Source organism: Lepisosteus platostomus, unplaced genomic scaffold (assembly GCF_059453375.1).
Source record: "Lepisosteus platostomus isolate fLepPlt1 unplaced genomic scaffold, fLepPlt1.hap1 Scaffold_118_H1, whole genome shotgun sequence".
NCBI classification, from domain to species: Eukaryota; Metazoa; Chordata; class Actinopteri; order Semionotiformes; family Lepisosteidae; genus Lepisosteus; species Lepisosteus platostomus.
Genome location: NW_028291499.1, coordinates 8,292 through 28,597, shown reverse-complemented (window position 1 = coordinate 28,597; position 20,306 = coordinate 8,292). Strand labels below are relative to the sequence as shown.

Below are 20,306 nucleotides of genomic sequence, written 5' to 3'. Positions count from 1 at the left end.
GTGAAGGTTGTCCTGTCACCGTAGCCTAGTTGGTTAAAGTGCATCTTTATTAAAGAAAAGAACTGCGGTTTGAATCCCAGCCGTGTATTTCTTCCTATCTTGTAGTACAGAACGTATCATTTCGGGCAATCACAAAGGGCTTGATTTCGTTAAAAGCATGTGTTCATTTCCTTTCTGGAAAACTTGTTTTTGATGAAATTCACACAGCTTGTGAAACATGAAATTCAGTTCTTGGTTATCAGTGCAGAAGAAATATTACCGGCTGGCAAAATAAACGGTAAGAGATTTTTTTTTTTTGATTCGAGAAGAGACTCCACCAGTCAGTCTCTGTGGCGCAATCAGTTAGCGTGTTTAGCTATTAACCGAAAGGTTGGTGGTTCAAGTCCACCCAGGGATGGGTTTCTTCTGTGATGTAAACATTGTTTTCACATAGGTCGATTGGATTTCTCAGCTAAACCATAGCCATTTTAATATTTGTAGGAAATGTGACTGTTCAACACTTGTCAAAAATGTCCAATAATGCCCAACATCGCAACTCCCCAGAAAACCATATTCACCCAAGAAAAATGATCGTTGAATCGTCATTTATACTCCCGTCACATCCTCTGCTGAAATATTTTAAAAATACAATGCAGATTTGTTTGAGAACTTGACAAGCATTGTTTTGTTAGCACTGTGCAGTTGGATTTTGATATTTGGACATATTTACCTTAATTTTAAACTGTAAATACTGTACAATCTATTTTAATTGTGTTGTAATATTAAAATATGTTAGCTGAGGGGCAAAGGGGTGAAAGGGAAAGGTCAGAGGGTATAGTAACAACAAGGTTCGGATTGGTGGAGGTGGTAGGGGTGTTGATGGTTTTTCTCTGTAGAGGATGATTGAGTTTTTTATCCTTCTCTGAAGTGAGAAACTGGAAGAGTGCAGTTGAGAGATCTGATGAGGTTAGTTATAAAAGGAAGTTGATGTGGAGCTGTTAGCCGTAAGAATTCCTTAATGTCTTTGATGTTGTCATCAAAAATAAACTGCAGTAAGCAAAGATAAAAAGAAAATTATCTGTGCATACTGCCCTGTCTTTCTAACACCTGAAGAAGGCTCCATGGCCAACACGTCGTGTTTCCTTTCTTCTCTTTTCAGCATGGAATAACCCTTTACTTGTTCCTTTGCAGCCTACGCATGCTGACGCAGCTACTCACCTGATATTTAACATTCCTATAATCACAACTATGAATGTCCACTGTGGGTATTTTTTCCATGATTATTTATTCTATCATTGGAGCATATTTTATGTCATACCGAAGTGTCATAATCACCGAATTTTTTTTTTCATTTAGAAAGTCAGAAAATGATAAATCACTATGAATTGCATTAAGCCTGTTCTGATCTAGAGTTTCTATATACTTTAACATGCCATGTTCACAATGTCACAACTCAGAAATGCAACAGTGAAGTGTTGTAATTACCAATGTACATAGTGTTGGAACATTGAGATGTTTTGGTAATGAGGAAGGAGGGACATGCCATGTTCACAGGGTCATATTTGAAAAATTTCCTAAAGTTCAGGATTTTGATAGTCTGTTCCATTGTCTCTCACACCTCAGTGTCAGAATTTTTAGATGTTTTTATAACCAGGGGGTAGGTTTATAGCAAGAAGCAGGAAGTGCCATCACCCGTTGCTCATCCTCGGTTAACCATATATTCTCATATGCCATGTTCTAAATGTCCCATTTATATTAAAAAGTTCTTGTAAAATGCAAGATTTTAAGACTTTTTATGATCAGAAGGCAAGGTCGTGGTAAATATGCAGAAAGTGCCTGTGAACTTATGTTTTGCCTTTGTCTTATTTACTTATTGTGTTTGTGTTATTGTGAGTTTTGAAAATTGGTTTACAATTTTCTGAAATGTGTTTCACACAAAAATGTTATTTGGATAGTCACTACTTACATATTCCCATTTACTGAGGATAAATACAGTAATCCATCCTGATTAGTACTTTTAAAAATTACTGTAAAGAGCCATCTACAGGCGAAAGGCGGCATAACAACACAGCAGCAGCATTTAAGGCAGAAGAAGAAGCTGGCGAATAAGAAGCCAGCTTCAGCCTCGTTAATGCAATACCATTGGGTGAGGTGGAAAAATATTTCTTGCTCTGAATCCTAACATTTTTATAGGAGGTGTTCTAGTACTTCTTGCCTCAGATAAAATTGCCAATACACTTAATTTCTACTCCATCAATATCAGCAGCGTTATCGGTACTGAGTCCTAAATGTACGTCCTGTCATCATATAAAATGTCAAAAGATTCGACTGCATTCAACTGATCAAATTTCTCTTCGATGACAGTTATAATTTTATCCAAAATACATCCGAAACAAATTTGCACTGTTTTTTTTTTTTAATCCAGAAGAGCATCATCATGACTCAAAACATACCTGTTTTTTCTTCTTTCCAGGAGGAAGGATTGTTCAGATTCAAACATTGGTCCAAAATCAATGTACTCTCCTATCGCTGTTGCTTCTTTAAATCATTCATTTGAACGTCGATATTGAGGGATGATATCGTACAAATTGTGGTTTTCTTTTAAAGCAAATTATATTAAAATATGAGCCTCTGTTATAGTTGTCTTGGAAGTTTCGGAAGGTATAATAGACCCCCTTGTGCCCTCAGCTAAAATATGATAAAATACAACAAAATGTATTTACATAGAACAGCATTTATGGTTACATGTATATTACAATTAAGATAAATATACAAAAGTATTAAAATACAAATGTACAGTCCTAGCATAATCATGCTGTCCAACTGTCTTTTTTGCTTGTCAAGTTCTCCAACAAATCTGTGTCGTAATTTTAAATATTCTAACTAAGGATGCATCGAGAGCATAAATGAATTCTTCTGCTAGCCGTTCGAAGGTCAAAGTCCTTGGCTGAATATGATGTCCTTGAATGTTGGTCATTATTGGCCATTCCCAGTGATATTGACTTACATACTTAATTGTTTAACAAAAACATTCACATTTCTTGCAAATATCAAGTGGGTTAAGGTTTTGCTAAGAAATCCGAATAAGTAGAGATGAGGTTTACATTGCAATAATGAGAAGTGCATTTCTGGGTGGGCTCAAACCACTTACCTTTTAATTAACAGAGACTCACGTGTGTCCTTTTCTCCATTTGCAAGCTTAAAAAAAAGAAAATAATGCTTTTTTCTTACCAGCCTGCGATATACAAGGCAAGATTTGTATTTCATCTTTAACAAGCTGTATGAATTTCATGAAAAGCAAGTTGTTCCAGAAAGAAAATGAAAACTTGCGTTAAACAAAATCAAGCTGTACGTAATCATCCATAGTGATACATTTTGTAAGACAAGACAGGAAGAAAAGCACTGCTGGGATTTAAGCATCTCCTGTTTAAGAGGAAAGCATGTTAACCAAATCAGCCAAAGTGCCCTCAGTGTATCAACACCATGTCTGAGTCAGTGATTGCAGCTGACTGTCACTGGAGGACAGTTCATCGTGAACAAGTCAGCCTGCATAATGAGGGGGAAGAGACTGACTTCTGTGATGCAGTATCGACAGATACTAACCTTCTGTCCAACTGTTCTCTGCTGCATTCTGGAGTAGCAGGTAAATATTGGTTTCCATGCGTGTGTAGGGGTTTTGTGTATTTACTGGGACAATTATTTATTGTAGCAGTAAGTCACAAAATGATTCTTTGATGGCTATTAGAAAACCGACTTTGCGGGTTAACTCATTAACGCTCACACACAGATACTAATACACTTATTAATACATAAAATGTGCATATAAACATAACATATCTTAAGAGTGTGGGTTAGCAGAATACAAAAGGTATATATTAAATCATGAAGAGTTCCAAACCAAGAGGGACATACATTCAGTATACCATTCATTTAGACTGTTTCGTAAATGAACTGGGATTACAACTTCTACACTAGATACTCAAAAGCAAGTACATCACTCATAGGTATTAGATTGATATCAATTGTGGTTGAGGTAACAATTGAATTCTCGAGCTGTAATGCAGAATGTTGAATACTCATCCGATCTGTGTGGATTCAGATCTCCCGCAGACACAAAGAAGCAGTGGCAGGCTGTTGTTGTGTGCAATCGGCACTCTCTGGCTCGGTGCCAGGCAGTGGCCGGTGCGGCTGGTGAGAAGGAGAGGAGGGAGAGATTCCTGCTGCGATGCGCTGCTGATGCTCTTTGAAGACCGGCTAGTTAGTGTTGGCTGAAACTAGCAGAGCTTGTGCACATGGAAAGTGACTACGGGTCCAAGCCAATCACACTCTTTAGATGGGAAGAAGACTAGTTTGTTCCCGATGTAGCGCTAGTCCTGAATCCTGAGATTCAGCTGTCGACAGTTCCAACCGTAGTTCACTCGTTGATCAGGCGAGCTTTGAAGGTGGAGTACCCGTGGTTCACGGGGCTTGCTGCTGGGCTAACCTCGGGCGGATCCTTTGGTTATGCGTGGGCAACCTCCGTTCTCGACTCTTAAAACAAAGTTAAGTCCTGGCACTCGGACACACTGGCCGTCACGTGATTGTCCGAGCTGAGTCTGAGAACGTCCTGGAGGGGCACCTTCTGGGCATCGTGCTGCCTGTTTTATCTGGAGGAACTACGGTAGTTCAGTGGCTTAAAGTTCCGCGGGCATTCGAGACCCACGTGGGGTTACCCTGCCTTACCAGTTCCTGATTGGCTGATTGAGGTGGAGGATGAGTAACAGTGACCTCTGACCTTAGGGTTGTAAAACTTGGGATGAACCTCTCCCATGGAATCTCCCAGACAGTAAGGCGCCAGAGATGACCACTTATTAGGGTGGCTGGTGAATCTCAGCCTTGGGAGCTGTTCCTTATCAGGAAACTCTATCAGCTAGAAAAACACCTTAAATGTGAACCAGATGGAATGGCCTCTCTGTATCCAGCTGCACTGAGATGAGGGAGAGAGGGACTGGCAAGGGAGCAGCAAACTTAATTCCTGTATTTTAAATATGCCTTGCCGCTACAGAAGTGTCCTTAGAAGAAAAACATCTTCTATGATAGTGGTACAGTCCATCACACCCCTCCTATAGCCTTTCAAAGAGAAAAAAAACTGACAACAAAGTATGTCTATGTGTGGTAATCAACCAGGTCTTACAAACATTCTTAAACCCTTCCACCTCCTTTCATCGCAAATGATTTGTACATGTTAGAAGGTTAATTTTGGCTTCTGATATTATGGTGGATTAAGAGTCCTGAAATCTTTGTAGAAGTACAAAGATGAAAGAAAGGGCAGTGTAATCATGGCCAAGAGAAGGCAAATGTTGGACTATCTGCTTGGATTGAATGGAGCAAAACGTAGGCAACTCCTTGAGCAGAACCTGCTTCATCCTTCAGACTGGGGTTTCTGAAGATCTGTACATTTGAACTTTCAAAGTGACTAAAGTAAAGGAGTTTTCCCTTTTTACCACATAATTCCCACAGATCAACACTAACAGAGAGCCTAATTCCAGACAGGATTCAATCACTGTCTCTCAGGCATCCCAGCAGTGGATTTCATGACTTCAGAAAGCCATCTTCACCAGTGGAGAACTCAATGCTCTGAGGTTTACTGGCAGAGTCTCACACTGGGTAATGTTAGATGTTGATAAATAATGTCCTATGGAATTCTACTATTGATAAATTCTACTATGGAACTGCGATGTGTCTTGAAAAAAATCTTCTATGATAGTGGTACAGTCCAGCACAGCCTTTAAAAGAGAAAAAAAAACAAGGTAAGTCTGTGGTGTAATCAACTAGGTCTTGCAAACATACTTAACCTCTTCCAGCTACCAACATTACAAATGCTGTTTACACATTAGATGGTTATTTTTGGCTTCTGATATTATGGTGGATAAAGAGCCCTGGAATCTTTGTAGAAGGACAAAAGAAGGAAAGAAAGGGCAGTGTAACCATGGCCAAGAGAAGGGAAATGTTGGGGAGAGCTTTTTTCACTTTTTATCATTGTTTTTCCAGCCCAACAAAGATCAACATATATGAGCAGGCGTCCTGTGCCAAATCCAATCTGCCTTCCTTCCAATCATACAGGAATGTGAGTGAATTAAATATTGACATATGAAAATACACAAAAATATGCAATCACACTGTAGTGTGCTTTCTGAAGGCACCAGTTCTGTAGGGTTTGGGCATTTACTGGGACAATTATTAATTGTAGCAGTAAATCACAAAATTGATTCTTTTGATGGCTTTAGAATCCAACCATGCGACATAACTCAAACAACGCACACACACAGGTACTAATACACGAGGATACATTTATTAATACATAGAATATGCATATAAACCTAACAGATCTTATCGAGAGGGTTATCAGAATACAAAAGGTATATATTCAATCAGATACAAAGTGTTACACATATCAAAAGGACATACGTTCAATATATCATTCATTTAGACCGTTTCGTAAATGAACTTGGTTATAACTTCTACATTAGATACTCAAAACAAGTACATAACTCTTAGGAATTAAATTGATATCAACTGGTTGGGATAACAATTGAATTCTCGAGCAGTAATGCAGTGAAGTTGAATACTCATCCAATCTCTGGGGATTCAGATATCCTGCGGACTCAAAGAAACAGTTGCAGGCTGTTGCTGTCCAATCCGCGCTCTCTGGCTCGGTGCCAGGCTGTGCTGTGCGGCTTGCGACGGTGCGCTGCTGATGCTCACTGACCGGCTAGTTAGTGTTGGCTTTAACTAGCAAAGTTTGCGCACAGGAGAAAAGATGACTGTGGGTCCCAGCAAGTCAGGAAGAAGACCAGTTCGTTCCTGATGAAGCGCTAGTTCTGAATAGTGATTCAGCTGTCCACAGTTCCAACCTGTTCACGAGGCCTGCTACTGGTGCTAACCTTGGGTGGATCCTCTGGTTACTCTCTGGCAACCTCCGCTCTAGACTCTTAGAACAAAGGAAAGTTCTGGCACTCGGACACACTGGCCGTTCCGTGGTTGTCTGGGCTGAGTCTCAGGATGGTCAGGAGGCGCTCTGTGAGAATGTCCTGCCCTTGGGAGCCTTCTGCTCCTGGGCCGTCCTGCCCTGGAATTCTCCTTTGAATTCCCTTTAGAAAAGTCCACAGAATTCTCCTGAATCTTACTACAGGCTCTCTGTGTTTCTTGTTTTTACCTGGAGGAACTTCAGCTCGTTGATTGGTGAAAGTTCCATGGGCATCAGAGTCCCACGTGGGTTACTTGGCCCTACCAGTCCCTGATTGGTTGATCAAGGTGAGATATGAGTCATTTACTCCTGACACCTAGGAATGCAGTCCAGATGTCCATCTGGCACTCCCTAGACAGATAGGCGCCAATGGATGACCATTGATCATGATAGCCAGGCTTAGCTAAGTGCATCCCCCTTTGGGAGCTGTCCCTTATCAAAGGAAACCTTAAATCAGCCTGCATGAATAGTTTCTCTGTGGCTGCACCACAGAGATGAACAGAGATGGGGCCTCATTTGGGAAGGCTCAGAACACTTAATTCTTTCTTATTAATAAGCCTCGCTGCTACAACATATATGCAGTTTGAGCAAACATAAGACAATAACCAAGTACCACAAACTACCAGGCATCTAGTATCATTAGCAGTTCAGGTGGGGAGCTGCATCACCATGTGTAGGCTGCAAAGGAACAAGTAATAGGTCTATTCCATGCTTAAAAGAAAAGAAAGAAAACACAACATTTCAGCCGTGGAGCCCTCACACCTGAAGAAGGCTCCACAGCTGAAACGTTGTGTTTTCTTTCTTCTCTTTTCATCTAGTGTCATTAGCCTTTTAACAGTTCCTGTCAAAATAAAATAGAAATGGATAACATTCTAGAGAGAGTTTGAAATACCAAGGTACAATTTAAAACATATCTCTTCCACTACAACCACAATATTTTGGAGAGATCGTTGAACCTCACTGTTCTGACATGTCCGTTAGCCTCCGTCCTGCTTCAGCAATGAATGTGGCGGGGCACATTCTGAGGGAGATGAGGTCAATCATGTGGCAGGAAAACCACGCTATGCTTTTTTTTGAGATCCTGAAAAGGACAGAAGGGCCATGTATATGTGTGCAGCTGGATATGTAATTACAGGTGGCGTAGCAGATTCTGCTGAAGCCCCACTGGGTGGTGTGGACGGTAGCTGTGTATATTGCAGCAGAATTGTGCATGTGAGATCAAGGGGGCATGTCATGTGTTTCAGCACTTCACTCCCTTCAGTAGCACATGATTCCCTGAGTTCGTTGGATGACCTGTGGACCGATCTTTCACGATGAAGAAATCCTTAAGAAGAATAGATCTCGGCCCACCATCCCAATGCCTCCGTCTCAAAACAGCAACCTCCCACTGCCCTTAGTCTGCAAGGCAGTCCTTTCAAATGCGATGACAACGCCTAGACCTTCGTTGCCTTTTGTACGAGCTGAACTTTTGTGCTCATCAATTCAACGCTCTTTCCATCAACTCATCTTGTCTTTTGACGCTTCGTGTTTTGCGCTCCTTTGACTATTGGCATATCGGGTGACTGCAAACACTGAAGTTCTTGCTTACGGAGTGTGGAACATTGTTTTCAAGTGATCGCTGTTCTGTCATGGTGACGCCGAGTGAATCTTTGCTTGGCAACATGGGCAGGCTGACAGCAGTGCGAGCGAAAGATATGGCAAATTTCTTGACTTATTTCTGAATGTGAATGTTCTTTAGAAAAGGGATGCGGCATTGCTTCTCGCCCGTGTAAAGGTCACGCATTCCAGACGTGGTTATGAGCGAACAGTTGCCGCAAGTGTTTGAAAAGAGCAAGAGAGGAAGCAGCCCTGCCCCGTGTGAGGATCAAACTCAGGCCCTTCAGAGGACGAGACTGACGCACTACCAATTACGCCAACAAGCCCAGCTACAGGACACACACCGGAAAGTTTGCCTCACATGGATTTCAGTCGCCCGTTCCCTAATCTTTAGACGCCCTCTGCTGAATGTTGCATTTGCCTTTTGATCTCACCGATACATTTTTGGTCTGTTTCTGTTGCGAGTCCGTCTTTCAGATCTCACCTAGCATAAGTCTCTCTGGCTGAAGTGGCCTCTCTGCTTCAGCATCGTGCCCTCACTCAGCCATTAAAAATGTCACTCGGACTTCTGACAAGCTGACATGAAATGTCAAGAGAGAGTGGCGGAGACGCTTAAGCCAGAGAGAAGATGAAAAGGGGGCGTGGCAGCGAAACGCTTGACAGCTGCACGATGCTCATCAAGCTCTAAGCACACACCTGGAGGATGCGGGAATTGATCCTGCTACCTCCCACATGCAAAGCAAGGGCTGTACCATACAAGCCAACCCCCCTCGCTGGGGCTTATGCCTCGGCGTCACCTAGTGCCGCTTGTTCCCCTCTTACCGGGCACAGTTCACTGCCCTTCGTCTGCAAGGCAGTCGTGTAATTGCGGCTTTCTTGACTTATTGATGAAGGTCTGACTGGACGAGCGAATGACGCCTCTCCCCCATCCTCAAGCTCACTGACAGATTGAAATGGAAAGTGCTGCTGTGGCTCGTTGGTCTAGTGGTATGATTCTCGCTTAGGGTGCGAGAGGTCCCGGGTTCAACTCCCGGACGAGCCCTTGTGTGCACCTTTCCTCCTCTTCCACAAGACTGGGAACTGATATCCACATCACTTCGCAGCGTCTGCTTATGACAAACGATGGAATGTGACTAATGACTGAACGAGCCTGGTGAATTCTCATCATGTGGCACAATGAGAGTGTGCAGTCAGCTGTCCGAGGCGGCAACCTCATTGCTCTTTCAAAAGAACACGTACTGAAAACTCATCACCACTATGTCGTAGATGAGCACCGCGATCGCTTGTTGTCATGCGTCCTTACTTGGGAAATGCAGAAGCAAAAACTGCCCTCTCTCAGCCACCGAAACGTGTGCGGCTCGCCTTGCGCTCTCTGCGCCTCGCATATTTGTGGAGCTGTCTGCTCTTCTTTCTGTTGAAGTAATCAAGTTACGGGGCGTCTTGCAGCATATGATGTTCTCACTGAGAGCTTTCAAGATTTGAAGGAAAACTACGAGCTTGATTGCTCAAGTCGAACGAATGTGATTGTTAAGCAATCGATGATCAAAAGCACGTCTTCTAACAATTCCTGAGAGTATTATCAGCACTGTTTTCACTCGGATATACTTTTCACTTGCTAAGCTGACAAATTGGACGAGAAAATGCCAGAGACGCACTCAGTGCAGACTGAGGTTGGGAAGGAGGTGTGGCCCTTCAACGCTTGACAATTGAAGGACATTCTCTCCGCAACGGAGGAGCACCTGTCAGAAGTCACAGAGGCTAAATGAGAGCACCAGGCTCCTGGAGCTCTAAACTCAGACCTGGAGGATGCGGGCATCAATCCCGCTACCTCTCGCATGCTAAGCGAGCGCTCTACCATTTAAGCTCATCCCCCTCAATTCATGCTTCTTGGCATCATGTCTTACCGCCTCTGCCCCTCTTACCGGGCACCGCCCACTGCCCTTGGTCTGCAAGGCAGTCCTTTCAAGTGCGATGACGACGCTGGGACCTTCGTTGCCTATTGTACGAGCTGAACTTTTGTGCTCATCAATTCAACGCTCTTTCCATCAACTCATCTTGTCTTTTGACGCTTCGTGTTTTGCGCTCCTTTGACTATCGGCATATCGGGTGACTGCAAACACTGAAGTTCTTGCTTACGGAGTGTGGAACATTGTTTTCAAGTGATCGCTGTTCTGTCATGTTGACGCCGAGTGAATCTTTCTTTGGCAACATGGGCAGGCTGACAGCAGTGCGAGCGAAAGTAGTGGCAAATTTCTTGACTTATTTCTGAATGTGAATGTTCTTTAGAAAAGGGATGCGGCGTTGCTTCTCGCCCGTGTAAAGGTCACGCATTCCAGACGTGGTTATGAGCGAACAGTTGCCGCAAGTGTTTGAAAAGAGCAAGAGAGGAAGCAGCCCTGCCCCGTGTGAGGATCAAACTCAGGCCCTTCAGATGACGAGACTGACGCACTACCAATTACGCCAACAAACCCAGCTGCAGGACACACACCGGAAAGTTTGCCTCACATGGATTTCAGTCGCCCGTTCCCTAATCTTTAGACGCCCTCTGCTGAATGTTGCATTTGCCTTTTGATCTCACCCATACATTTTTGGTCTGTTTCTGTTGTGAGTCCGTCTTTCAGATCTCACCTAGCACAAGTCTCTCTGGCTGAAGTGGCCTCTCTGCTTCAGCATCGTGCCCTCACTCAGCCATTAAAATTGTCACTCGGACTTCTGACAAGCTGACATGAAATGTCAAGAGAGAGTGGCGGAGACGCTTAAGCCAGAGAGAAGATGAAAAGGGGGCGTGGCTGCGAAACGCTTGACAGCTGCACGATGCTCTCCCTGCAAGGCGTGACCACAGGCTAAAGGACACCTTTTGGCACATCAAGCTCTAAGCACACACCTGGAGGATGCGGGAATTGATCCTGCTACCTCCCACATAAAAAGCAAATGCTGTACCATACAAACCAACCCCCCTCGCTGGGGCTTATGCCTCGGCGTCACCTAGTGCCGCTTGTTCCCCTCTTACCGGGCACAGTTCACTGCCCTTCGTCTACAAGGCAGTCGTGTAATTGCGGCTTTCTTGACTTATTGATGAAGGTCTGACTGGACGAGCGAATGACGCCTCTCCCCCATCCTCAAGCTCACGACAGATTGAAATGGAAAGTGCTGCTGTGGCTCGTTGGTCTAGTGGTATGATTCTCGCTTCGGGTGCGAGAGGTCCCGGGTTCAACTCCCGGACGAGCCCTTGTGTGCTCTTTTCCTCCTCTTCCACAAGACTGGGAACTGATATCCACATCACTTCGCAGCGTCTGCTTATGGCAAACGATGGAATGTGACTAATGACTGAACGAGCCTGGTGAATTCTCATCACGTGGCACAATGAGAGCGTGCAGTCAGCTGTCCGAGGCGGCAACCTCATTGCTCGTTCAAAAGAACACGTACTGAAAACTCATCACCACTATGTCGTAGATGAGCACCGCGATCGCTTGTCGTCATGCGTCCTTACTTGGGAAATGCAGAAGCAAAAACTGCCCTCTCTCAGCCACCGAAACGTGTGCGGCTCGCCTTGCGCTCTCTGCGCCTCGCATATTTGTGGAGCTGTCTGCTCTTCTTTCTGTTGAAGTAATCAAGTTACGGGGCGTCCTGCAGCCTATGATGTTCTCACTGAGAGCTTTCAAGATTTGAAGGAAAACTACGAGCTTGATTGCTCAAGTCGAACGAATGTGATTGTTAAGTAATCGATGATCAAAAGCACGTCTTCTAACAATTCCTGAGAGTATTATCAGCACTGTTTTCACTCTGATATACTTTTCACTTGCTAAGCTGACAAATTGGACGAGAAAATGCCGGAGACGCACTCAGTGCAGACTGAGGTTGGGAAGGAGGTGTGGCCCTTCAACGCTTGACAATTGAAGGACATTCTCTCCGCAACGGAGGAGCACCTGTCAGAAGTCACAGAGGCTAAATGAGAGCACCAGGCTCCTGGAGCTCTAAACTCAGACCTGGAGGATGCGGGCATCAATCCCGCTACCTCTGGCATGCTAAGCGAGCGCTCTACCATTTGAGCTCATCCTCCTCGCTTCATGCTTCTCGGCATCATGTCTTACCGCCTCTGCCCCTCTTACCGGGCACCGCCCACTGCCCTTGGTCTGCAAGGCAGTCCTTTCAAGTGCGATGACGACGCTGGGATCTTCGTTGCCTATTGTACGAGCTGAACTTTTGTGCTCATCAATTCAACGCTCTTTCCATCAACTCATCTTGTCTTTTGACGCTTCGTGTTTTGCGCTCCTTTGACTATCGGCATATCGGGTGACTGCAAACACTGAAGTTCTTGCTTACGGAGTGTGGAACATTGTTTTCAAGTGATCGCTGTTCTGTCATGTTGACGCCGAGTGAATCTTTCTTTGGTCAACATGGGCAGGCTGACAGCAGTGCGAGCGAAAGTAATGGCAAATTTCTTGACTTATTTCTGAATGTGAATGTTCTTTAGAAAAGGGATGCGGCGTTGCTTCTCGCCCATGTAAAGGTCACGCATTCCAGACGTGGTTATGAGCGAACAGTTGCCGCAAGTGTTTGAAAAGAGCAAGAGAGGAAGCAGCCCTGCCCCGTGTCAGGATCAAACTCAGGCCCTTCAGATGACGAGACTGACGCATTACCAATTACGCCAACAAACCCAGGTGCAGGACACACACCGGAAAGTTTGCCTCACATGGATTTCAGTCGCCCGTTCCCTAATCTTTAGACGCCCTCTGCTGAATGTTGCATTTGCCTTTTGATCTCACCCATACATTTTTGGTCTGTTTCTGTTGTGAGTCCGTCTTTCAGATCTCACCTAGCACAAGTCTCTCTGGCTGAAGTGGCCTCTCTGCTTCAGCATCGTGCCCTCACTCAGCCATTAAAATTGTCACTCGGACTTCTGACAAGCTGACATGAAATGTCAAGAGAGAGTGGCGGAGACGCTTAAGCCAGAGAGAAGATGAAAAGGGGGCGTGGCTGCGAAACGCTTGACAGCTGCACGATGCTCTCCCTGCAAGGCGTGACCACAGGCTAAAGGACACCTTTTGGCACATCAAGCTCTAAGCACACACCTGGAGGATGCGGGAATTGATCCTGCTACCTCCCACATAAAAAGCAAACGCTGTACCATACAAACCAACCCCCCTCGCTGGGGCTTATGCCTCGGCGTCACCTAGTGCCGCTTGTTCCCCTCTTACCGGGCACAGTTCACTGCCCTTCGTCTACAAGGCAGTCGTGTAATTGCGGCTTTCTTGACTTATTGATGAAGGTCTGACTGGACGAGCGAATGACGCCTCTCCCCCATCCTCAAGCTCGCGACAGATTGAAATGGAAAGTGCTGCTGTGGCTCGTTGGTCTAGTGGTATGATTCTCGCTTCGGGTGTGAGAGGTCCCGGGTTCAACTCCCCGACGAGCCCTTGTGTGCTCCTTTCCTCCTCTTCCACAAGACTGGGAACTGATATCCACATCACTTCGCAGCGTCTGCTTATGGCAAACAATGGAATGTGACTAATGACTGAACGAGCCTGGTGAATTCTCATCACGTGGCACAATGAGAGCGTGCAGTCAGCTGTCCGAGGCGGCAACCTCATTGCTCGTTCAAAAGAACACGTACTGAAAACTCATCACCACTATGTCGTAGATGAGCACCGCGATCGCTTGTTGTCATGCGTCCTTACTTGGGAAATGCAGAAGCAAAAACTGCCCTCTCTCAGCCACCGAAACGTGTGCGGCTCGCCTTGCGCTCTCTGCGCCTCGCATATTTGTGGAGCTGTCTGCTCTTCTTTCTGTTGAAGTAATCAAGTTACGGGGCGTCCTGCAGCCTATGATGTTCTCACTGAGAGCTTTCAAGATTTGAAGGAAAACTACTAGCTTGATTGCTCAAGTCGAACGAATGTGATTGTTAAGCAATCGATGATCAAATGCACGTCTTCTAACAATTCCTGAGAGTATTATCAGCACTGTTTTCACTCGGATATACTTTTCACTTGCTAAGCTGACAAATTGGACGAGAAATGCCGGAGACGCACTCAGTGCAGACTGAGGTTGGGAAGGAGGTGTGGCCCTTCAACGCTTGACAATTGAAGGACATTCTCTCCGCAACGGAGGAGCACCTGTCAGAAGTCACAGAGGCTAAATGAGAGCACCAGGCTCCTGGAGCTCTAAACTCAGACCTGGAGGATGCGGGCATCAATCCTGCTACCTCTGGCATGCTAAGCGAGCGCTCTACCATTTAAGCTCATCCCCCTCAATTCATGCTTCTTGGTATCATGTCTTACCGCCTCTGCCCCTCTTACCGGGCACCGCCCACTGCCCTTGGTCTGCAAGGCAGTCCTTTCAAGTGCGATGACGACGCTGGGACCTTCGTTGCCTATTGTACGAGCTGAACTTTTGTGCTCATCAATTCAACGCTCTTTCCATCAACTCATCTTGTCTTTTGACGCTTCGTGTTTTGCGCTCCTTTGACTATCGGCATATCGGGTGACTGCAAACACTGAAGTTCTTGCTTACGGAGTGTGGAACATTGTTTTCAAGTGATCGCTGTTCTGTCATGTTGACGCCGAGTGAATCTTTCTTTCGCAACATGGGCAGGCTGACAGCATTGCGAGCGAAAGTAATGGCAAATTTCTTGACTTATTTCTGAATGTAAATGTTCTTTAGAAAAGGGATGCGGCGTTGCTTCTCGCCCGTGTAAAGGTCACGCATTCCAGACGTGGTTATGAGCGAACAGTTGCCGCAAGTGTTTGAAAAGAGCAAGAGAGGAAGCAGCCCTGCCCCGTGTGAGGATCAAACTCAGGCCCTTCAGATGACGAGACTGACGCACTACCAATTACGACAACAAACCCAGGTGCAGGACACACACCGGAAAGTTTGCCTCACATGGATTTCAGTAGCCCGTTCCCTAATCTTTAGACGCCCTCTGCTGAATGTTGCATTTGCCTTTTGATCTCACCCATACATTTTTGGTCTGTTTCTGTTGTGAGTCCGTCTTTCAGATCTCACCTAGCACAAGTCTCTCTGGCTGAAGTGGCCTCTCTGCTTCAGCATCGTGCCCTCACTCAGCCATTAAAATTGTCACTCGGACTTCTGACAAGCTGACATGAAATGTCAAGAGAGAGTGGCGGAGACGCTTAAGCCAGAGAGAAGATGAAAAGGGGGCGTGGCTGCGAAACGCTTGACAGCTGCACGATGCTCTCCCTGCAAGGCGTGACCACAGGCTAAAGGACACCTTTTGGCACATCAAGCTCTAAGCACACACCTGGAGGATGCGGGAATTGAGTCTGCTACCTCCCACATGCAAAGCAAACGCTGTACCATACAAACCAACCCCCCTCACTGGGGCTTATGCCTCGGCGTCACCTAGTGCCGCTTGTTCCCCTCTTACCGGGCACAGTTCACTGCCCTTCGTCTACAAGGCAGTCGTGTAATTGCGGCTTTCTTGACTTATTGATGAAGGTCTGACTGGACGAGCGAATGACGCCTCTCCCCCATCCTCAAGCTCGCGACAGATTGAAATGGAAAGTGTTGCTGTGGCTCGTTGGTCTAGTGGTATGATTCTCGCTTCGGGTGCTAGAGGTCCCGGGTTCAACTCCCGGACGAGCCCTTGTGTGCTCTTTTCCTCCTCTTCCACAAGACTGGGAACTGATATCCACATCACTTCGCAGCGTCTGCTTATGGCAAACGATGGAATGTGACTAATGACTGAACGAGCCTGGTGAATTCTCATCACGTGGCACAATGAGAGCGTGCAGTCAGCTGTCCGAGGCGGCAACTTCATTGCTCGTTCAAAAGAACACGTACTGAAAACTCATCACCACTATGTCGTAGATGAGCACCGCGATCGCTTGTTGTCATGCGTCCTTACTTGGGAAATGCAGAAGCAAAAACTGCCCTCTCTCAGCCACCGAAACGTGTGCGGCTCGCCTTGCGCTCTCTGCGCCTCGCATATTTGTGGAGCTGTCTGCTCTTCTTTCTGTTGAAGTAATCAAGTTACGGGGCGTCCTGCAGCCTATGATGTTCTCACTGAGAGCTTTCAAGATTTGAAGGAAAACTACGAGCTTGATTGCTCAAGTCGAACGAATGTGATTGTTAAGCAATCGATGATCAAAAGCACGTCTTCTAACTATTCCTGAGAGTATTATCAGCACTGTTTTCACTCGGATATACTTTTCACTTGCTAAGCTGACAAATTGGACGAGAAAATGCCGGAGACGCACTCAGTGCAGACTGAGGTTGGGAAGGAGGTGTGGCCCTTCAACGCTTGACAATTGAAGGACATTCTCTCTGCAACTGAGGAGCACCTGTCAGAAGTCACAGAGGCTAAATGAGAGCACCAGGCTCCTGGAGCTCTAAACTCAGACCTGGAGGATGCGGGCATCAATCCCGCTACCTCTCGCATACTAAGCGAGCGCTCTACCATTTAAGCTCATCCCCCTCAATTCATGCTTCTTGGCATCATGTCTTACCGCCTCTGCCCCTCTTACCGGGCACCGCCCACTGCCCTTGGTCTGCAAGGCAGTCCTTTCAAGTGCGATGACGACGCTGGGACCTTCGTTGCCTATTGTACGAGCTGAACTTTTGTGCTCATCAATTCAACGCTCTTTCCATCAACTCATCTTGTCTTTTGACGCTTCGTGTTTTGCGCTCCTTTGACTATCGGCATATCGGGTGACTGCAAACACTGAAGTTCTTGCTTACGGAGTGTGGAACATTGTTTTCAAGTGATCGCTGTTCTGTCATGTTGACGCCGAGTGAATCTTTCTTTGGTCAACATGGGCAGGCTGACAGCAGTGCGAGCGAAAGTAATGGCAAATTTCTTGACTTATTTCTGAATGTGAATGTTCTTTAGAAAAGGGATGCGGCGTTGCTTCTCGCCCATGTAAAGGTCACGCATTCCAGACGTGGTTATGAGCAAAAATTTGCCGCAAGTGTTTGAAAAGAGCAAGAGAGGAAGCAGCCCTGCCCCGTGTGAGGATCAAACTCAGGCCCTTCAGATGACAAGACTGACGCACTACCAATTACACCAACAAACCCAGCTGCAGGACACACACTGGAAAGTTTGCCTCACATGGATTTCAGTCGCCCGTTCCCTAATCTTTAGACGCCCTCTGCTGAATGTTGCATTTGCCTTTTGATCTCACCCATACATTTTTGGTCTGTTTCTGTTGTGAGTCCGTCTTTCAGATCTCACCTAGCACAAGTCTCTCTGGCTGAAGTGGCCTCTCTGCTTCAGCATCGTGCCCTCACTCAGCCATTAAAAATGTCACTCGGACTTCTGACAAGCTGACATGAAATGTCAAGAGAGAGTGGCGGAGACGCTTAAGCCAGAGAGAAGATGAAAAGGGGGTGTGGCTGCGAAACGCTTGACAGCTGCACGATGCTCTCCATGCAAGGCGTGACCACAGGCTAAAGGACACCTTTTGGCACATCAAGCTCTAAGCACACACCTGGAGGATGCGGGAATTGATCCTGCTACTTCCCACATGCAAAGCAAGCGCTGTACCATACAAACCAACCCCCCTCGCTGGGGCTTATGCCTCGGCGTCACCTAGTGCCGCTTGTTCCCCTCTTACCGGGCACAGTTCACTTCCCTTCGTCTACAAGGCAGTCGTGTAATTGCGGCTTTCTTGACTTATTGATGAAGGTCTGACTGGACGAGCGAATGACGCCTCTCCCCCATCCTCAAGCTCGCTGACAGATTGAAATGGAAAGTGCTGCTGTGGCTCGTTGGTCTAGTGGTATGATTCTCGCTTCGGGTGCGAGAGGTCCCGGGTTCAACTCCCGGACGAGCCCTTGTGTGCTCTTTTCCTCCTCTTCCACAAGACTGGGAACTGATATCCACATCACTTCGCAGCGTCTGCTTATGGCAAACGATGGAATGTGACTAATGACTGAACGAGCCTGGTGAATTCTCATCACGTGGCACAATGAGAGCGTGCAGTCAGCTGTCCGAGGCGGCAACCTCATTGCTCGTTCAGAAGAACACGTACTGAAAACTCATCACCACTATGTCGTAGATGAGCACCGCGATCGCTTGTTGTCATGCGTCCTTACTTGGGAAATGCAGAAGCAAAAACTGCCCTCTCTCAGCCACTGAAACGTGTGCGGCTCGCCTTGCGCTCTATGCGCCTCGCATATTTGTGGAGCTGTCTGCTCTTCTTTCTGTTGAAGTAATCAAGTTACGGGGCGTCCTGCAGCCTATGATGTTCTCACTGAGAGCTTTCAAGATTTGAAGGAAAACTACGAGCTTGATTGCTAAAGTCGAACGAATGTGATTGTTAAGCAATCGATGATCAAAAGCACGTCTTCTAACAATTCCTGAGAGTATTATCAGCACTGTTTTCACTCGGATATACTTTTCACTTGCTAAGCTGACAAATTGGACGAGAAAATGCCGGAGACGCACTCAGTGCAGACTGAGGTTGGGAAGGAGGTGTGGCCCTTCAACGCTTGACAATTGAAGGACATTCTCTCCGCAACGGAGGAGCACCTGTCAGAAGTCACAGAGGCTAAATGAGAGCACCAGGCTCCTGGAGCTCTAAACTCAGACCTGGAGGATGCGGGCATCAATCCCGCTACCTCTCGCATGCTAAGCGAGCGCTCTACCATTTGAGCTCATCCCCCTTGGTTCATGCTTCTCGGCATCATGTCTTACCGCCTCTGCCCCTCTTACCGGGCACTGCCCACTGCCCTTGGTCTGCAAGGCAGTCCTTTCAAGTGCGATGACGACGCTGGGACCTTCGTTGCCTATTGTACGAGCTGAACTTTTGTGCTCTTTTCATCAACTCATCTTGTCATCTTACAGTCTGGGTAATTGGAGACTGCACTGTTCTGCTTCCTAAGGTAATATACGGGTTTTTCGCATTAAGCCGTATTGAACAGTATTTCTCGCATTGTGAACATGTGCACACAGCGGTCCCCCGGGTTCCAGTTAGTGCATAATTATGCATCAATGAAAAACTAAATTAGCTCACTGAAAGTTTGATGTAGAGAATGTGGAAATTTCCAGAAGTTGTGGTCTTTTAAATGCATTTGGTTTGAAGACGTTCTGTGCTTCCATTGTGAAGATATGGACAAAACAATATTTGAGCGTGGTAAAAAAAAGTCATAAAAATGACAAAGTGAAGGCTGAGAAAGCATTCACAATGCATTTTATACACAAAGCAAGTGTTTTTGTAACTCTAAGAGATTTCCCGAAAGCACTACAGGCGTGCCAAAATCGTTTTCGAACTTCAAGCTAACTTTACCCCCGTCTTAGAGAAAGGACTGCCTTTCACTTCTCTGTGTTTTCTTTCACAGCACTGTGCACCTTTTCATTGCTCTCGCTTTCAGAGCCTCTGCACAGCACACGACTCGACATCAGGAGGCACATTGAAGTGAAAGCAGAAAGCGCTGCGACATGCACTGTGCAGATCCCGCCACACTAAGAGGTGAGTGGGTCTGTTCGATCACAGCGCATAGGCGAATCCCCAAACAGTGTGCGTGGCAACAAAAAAAGCTGCTCTGTTTTGAACTGGGGACATTGCACGTGTGAGGCTAACGTGATAACCACTACACTATGGAAACGGTGGGAAATTGTGCCCAGTGGCCCACTGCTGAGCTTCACCAATGCTAGTCAGGGACCAATGCTATTCGATGTGAATTAAATGCTATTCAACTGTCCAATTCTATTCAGGGGTGGAAAAGGGTGGAGCCGTGTGTGTCTTTTGTTCAAAGACACCCCCAT

At 46.1% G+C, this 20,306-nt stretch overlaps 5 non-coding genes across 5 annotated transcripts; all 5 read left to right on the top strand.

Moving 5' to 3' along the window:
• The first annotated feature begins 9,551 nt into the window (after nucleotides 1-9,551).
• On the top strand, nucleotides 9,552-9,623 carry trnap-agg (transfer RNA proline (anticodon AGG)). Its single transcript has one exon. It is a non-coding gene; the product is annotated as a tRNA-Pro (tRNA).
• Nucleotides 9,624-11,738: 2,115 nt separating this feature from the next.
• On the top strand, nucleotides 11,739-11,810 carry trnap-cgg (transfer RNA proline (anticodon CGG)). Its single transcript has one exon. It is a non-coding gene; the product is annotated as a tRNA-Pro (tRNA).
• A 2,116-nt stretch (nucleotides 11,811-13,926) lies between these two features.
• trnap-cgg (transfer RNA proline (anticodon CGG)) lies at nucleotides 13,927-13,998 on the top strand. The gene has a single exon. It is a non-coding gene; the product is annotated as a tRNA-Pro (tRNA).
• Nucleotides 13,999-16,112: 2,114 nt separating this feature from the next.
• trnap-cgg (transfer RNA proline (anticodon CGG)) lies at nucleotides 16,113-16,184 on the top strand. The gene has a single exon. It is a non-coding gene; the product is annotated as a tRNA-Pro (tRNA).
• A 2,117-nt stretch (nucleotides 16,185-18,301) lies between these two features.
• On the top strand, nucleotides 18,302-18,373 carry trnap-cgg (transfer RNA proline (anticodon CGG)). The gene has a single exon. It is a non-coding gene; the product is annotated as a tRNA-Pro (tRNA).
• The last annotated feature ends 1,933 nt before the right edge of the window (nucleotides 18,374-20,306 follow it).